The sequence below is a fragment of the Palaemon carinicauda genome, chromosome 1 (assembly GCF_036898095.1).
Source record: "Palaemon carinicauda isolate YSFRI2023 chromosome 1, ASM3689809v2, whole genome shotgun sequence".
Taxonomy (NCBI): domain Eukaryota; kingdom Metazoa; phylum Arthropoda; class Malacostraca; order Decapoda; family Palaemonidae; genus Palaemon; species Palaemon carinicauda.
This window is the reverse complement of record NC_090725.1, coordinates 46,726,005-46,731,004: the sequence shown is the minus strand read 5'-3', so window position 1 is coordinate 46,731,004 and position 5,000 is coordinate 46,726,005.

Below are 5,000 nucleotides of genomic sequence, written 5' to 3'. Positions count from 1 at the left end.
ATGGAAGGAGGAACTATGTATGGTTGATCCTAAAACAACAGTAATGTATGAAGAGAAAACTGTTTAGGAATTACACCTTTTTAATGGATAACAGGTTCTCTTCTTATAGGGGTTTTGTTATATCCCCCAAATTAGTGAAGAAGTCAGAATTTTCAATTTATTGAAATACTCTAAATGTTAATTATTTCTCTTGTAGTTTATTCACTTCCTTATTTCCTTTCCTCACTGGGCTATTTTCGCTGCTGGAACACTTGGGCTTATACCATCTTGCTTTTCCAACTAGGGTTGTAGCCTAGCAATTGATAATAATAATAATAATAATAATAATAATAATAATAATGATAATAATAATAATAATAATAATAATAATAATAATAATAATAATAAAAATTGCATGACATAGAAGGTTGAACTATACAGTAAATGGGTGATAGTAGAGTCTGTGATATCATCATAGTATGCATTTTTCAACCATAATAAGTACTTACCATTGAACTTACATTCATATAATCTCTAAATAAAATACTTAGCCCCTAATTTTCATCCAAATATAAGATCCTTTACCCTTGGTCGCACTTTTACATAATTTCTAATTACTGTAATATGATCTAGTACCAAATTTTATATAATAATTAATTTATATGGAAATTTGTCATTCCTAAAAGTTCCGTTTCATCTAATTTTTTCTTCTTTACTTTGAATTGAAATTAGAATCAATATGTATTCTATAAAAATGAATTTAACATTTTAGAATAGGGATATAAAGATTCACCGTAAAGCTTCAAATAGAAACCCATATAAAATGTTCACTCTTTACTTTTATGCCGTAGTCAAACGGTATATATTTTAGTGCTGAGCTTGATAAGCATTTTTGCATTTTATGCACAGGTCTACTGGTGAAAGAAAGAAAAAATATTTGAAAATATATTCTAGCGGTGATTCAAGAAGAAATTGCTCTAAAAGTGAGTTTTAGATATTAATCTATAAGAATTAGGTTTTTCTGATTCTAAATGGATTAGTCCATTTGCAATAAGGTATTATTAAAATTCATAATTTATTTGAAATAAAAACTTTTAAAAAGGCAGTCTCTATCAAAATAGTCTTACGTAATTCCTTTATAATTAAATGTGTAGTTGAATAAAAAAAAAATAGGAATATGATTTAGTATCACTTATTAAAGAAAAAAAAAAGAATTTGTTGTATAATATATAAGGTCATATACGCACATTGGGTTAGAAAACTCCCGAGATTATCATTAAATAGACTGCTTATATTCCTTCAGATATTTACCTCTGTGGTAGGAAGACATCTTACACATTTGAGGTTTTGATAAATAATAACGAAAGGAAAATATCATTATTAATTCTTTTTATTACTATATTTCCCTAAGCTTCTCTCCTAAGCTTTTCAAGAAAACCGATTTATTCGTTACAACTTTTTATTTCTAATACTTTTGGTTTATTTTCTTTTATGATAGGTATGCTCTAACTACCTTCTTTTGATGGAGATTCGTTTTTTTTTTTTATATCAGGTAACTAATTTATAATCATTGTACAGTTATCAACCTTAAATCCCCTTGAATTCACATAATAATATGAAAATAATGTTTCTGATATCTTACTTCAAATATGAGTAAGGATCTTAATACATAACATCGTTATTTAGTTAGTGTTTCTACGTGGATTTCTTTCCATAACAAAACGAAAAGAGACATGGACCTCAATTTATTCTTATATCAATAATTATCCTTTCCTTTACATTTTATGATTTATTTTCTATATATATATATATATATATATATATATATATATATATATATATATATATATATTTTATCAATATGAGTGTAATATCAATACATATCAAACATCAATAGAAAATGTCTATTTTTATTTTAGTAACCTTGAATTTTTCGAGGTAGCTATTTGAGAGAATCTAGTTATTCGATTTCTGTTTTTTTCTCTCTCTATCTATGAAATAGCGCTTTCTTCTATTAAATCAACTTATTTTTTAGTTTTCCCTTTATTCACTAAAGGGAAATTGGTACAGACTGCAAGTAATCTTGCATAGTTCATTCTTTTCGTGAGTCTTTTGGTGGAAATAGTTGTCAAATTGATGTATTGGACCCTTTCTAACTAACAGTGAATACCATCTAGTGAGTTCAGAATGAAAAGCGGTTTTGCTGAGGAAATACTTTCTTTCCTGAGAGAGCATTTCAGTTGATCAATGGTTATTCAATTGAAAGATAAAGTAAATTGTTTTATGTTTATCAGGAAAAAACATGATCTTTCATATACAAGTTATTTTGAATACGAAAGACCATAAGGGAAGCCTTCAAAATACAAATACTCATCTTTTATGATACAAGAAATAGATTGAATAAATGTACAGGATCGCCGTTCAGTAAATCAGAGCCGCTTTTATCCTGGACTACCTGCTCTTTCTTTGTGCGAAGGTATGTCGATAGACTTCCGAAGCACGGAGCAAAGTGTCTTCGAAGAGCCCAGAGAAATATAGCGTAAGGATTTTTAAAGATGTCGAAGCCTGCATTGAGCTATTAGTGGGAGAGTGGCGAGCACCTTATGGGCATCTCTGTTAGCAACCACTTGAACGGGCTGACGTTGATGGCAACGTATGAGACCGTTTGTGTCGTGGAGCCTTCGTTTGTAAACCATTTTCAGTGTTGGGCGAACCCGCCGTTAGAGTTTTGCAAGTTTTGGCACTCCGCGGTATTAATGTTCCCTTTGGTAAACTCTTCAGGACGATTGGAAGAGCAAGGAAAGAAGGAAAGGAAATGTTCGAGTAAAGGGGGATAGTGGAGAAAGGGAATCGGATGAGAATGATCACTTTTAGCAAGTTTTTAGATACAGACTAGAATGTGTTACATATCAATCACTGATCTTTATTTTCGCTAACCTCGTTACGAAGGTTATGTTTTGATAGGCGTATGTTTGTGTGTGTCTGTGTGTTTGTGTTATGTCATAATAATAATTTTGATAAGTGTAATAATTATAAAAAAAAATTATAGCAAAAATAATTTTAGGTTATAATTCGCATAACTTAAAAACTATTTGACCGAATCTCATGAAATTAGTTGGGTTAATTAGTCATGATCCAAGGACAATTTGATTAGATTTTGGGAGTGGTTGGATCAATGGTCAAGGTTACAAAAAGTTTAAAAACGTCTTTTTGCTATATCGTGGTCAGTTTTATCCGATTTGCATGAAACTAGCGCCCAAATTTGCAAAATTGAATTGCTTATCTTATTATGTAGCGTTGGCAAAGGTATGCACCCTACCCAGTGCCAATTCTAGTTATTTATAATACCACTGTATCATTTATTTTTCTCAATTTCTCCCTTCCCTGTTATCATTCCATTTTGCTTTTCCCTTCTCGTTCCCTCCATTATCGGCAGGATTCTTAATGGACGTGGCGTGTGGGCTGTGGTGGAAGCTGAAAAATCGAATGGAAATAAAAGAAGAGCAGAAACAAGTAGAAGAATGTTTCTGACAGGCGTTTCCAGGCACGAGGCAAATCCAGAGTTTGATTTATTCATAGAAATGTTTGGACGCTCGTGTGCTCTTAACCTTTTGTTATCAAATGCCGAAAATATCCATTGGTGAAAAGCGAAACTTTCCTAGTTGTCCTATTTTTCTTTCATTATTATTCACCCTCCCCCCATCACCTCTTTCCAGCCCGTTACTCTTGTAGCTATAAAATAAAAATAGCAGGAGCAACGACAACAGCAATGTAAAGGGATCAAAACAATAACATAGGAAAAAAATAAAAACTTTGAAGGTTTGAAGGTTTAAAGGCAGCTCATGAATAGCAGAGAAAAACGACAGTGACATTGCCCTATTAAGCAGAAAAATGCCCTAAAGACTGGTCATATATCGTATAATCAGCGAACAAGCCCCCTCTCCCCCGAGCTAAGTTTCTAAGAAAGCCAGGTAATAGCTGCTGATGACTCAGCATATAGACCTATAGGTTCCCCAAACACCCCATCCTTAGCTCACAAGGAGGGTAAAATTGCAGACACTAATAGCACTAAGGAGACTGAGCGGTACTCAAACCTCTGACTGGCAAACACCAGGCAGAGACGTTACCAATGAGGCCTAATCAACCCAATGAAGGATTATATTTTTCGTTTCTAAAAGTGTTTTCTCTCATTAGGAGATTTACATTATAAAATTTGCTTTAAAAAAAAAACATCGTTACATAATTGAGGTTGTTGTGGCCTATTAATAACGTCTCTGTCTGGTAAGTTCCTTTTGTGTCTGCAACCTCACCATCCTGTAAACTAAGGACGAGGGGTTTTGGAGATGGGTATACCTCCTGAGTCACCAGCAGCCATTGCCTGGCCATCCCTGCTCCTAATTTGGTTGGAAGGGGTGTTAAGTGCTGATCATATGTATATGTGGTCAGTCTCTAGGGTATTGTCCTGCAGGAGAATTGTCACTGTCCCTTACCTCTGCCATTCATGATGCACCTTTAATCCTTAAACCTATAAACAGAAAAAAAAAATATAAACCTCTAAAGCTGGATTATATCTTTCTTTTCGAAAGTATTTTTTTTATCACATTTGCATTATATACTTTTTTCTGAATAAAAGTTTAGTTACAAGTGTATTCAGGTGAGGAAAATACCATTTCCCCTTCATGTACATTGTGTTCAGATATATAAGGGTTGAAATGGATTTCGAAGTCATGAATTCAACCGATATAATCCGATTATTCTCTCGATCTCTTTGTTTGGGCGTACATGTTTTGCTTTTTTGGATTTGCATACGCTCTGGTTAACTTCTGAGTTTTACGCTGCACTGTAGATTCCGATGGAAATAGAACAAAGTTGTGGATGTCAACAATCATGAAAAGATGTTTTATTTTATCCATATGATAATATTTGCGGTATATCCCACCGCCGAATATTTTTGCAATTGCACGTTTTAAAACATTGGTCCATCAGATGTAAGCTGGTTATCATGATTTAAATAGATTGGC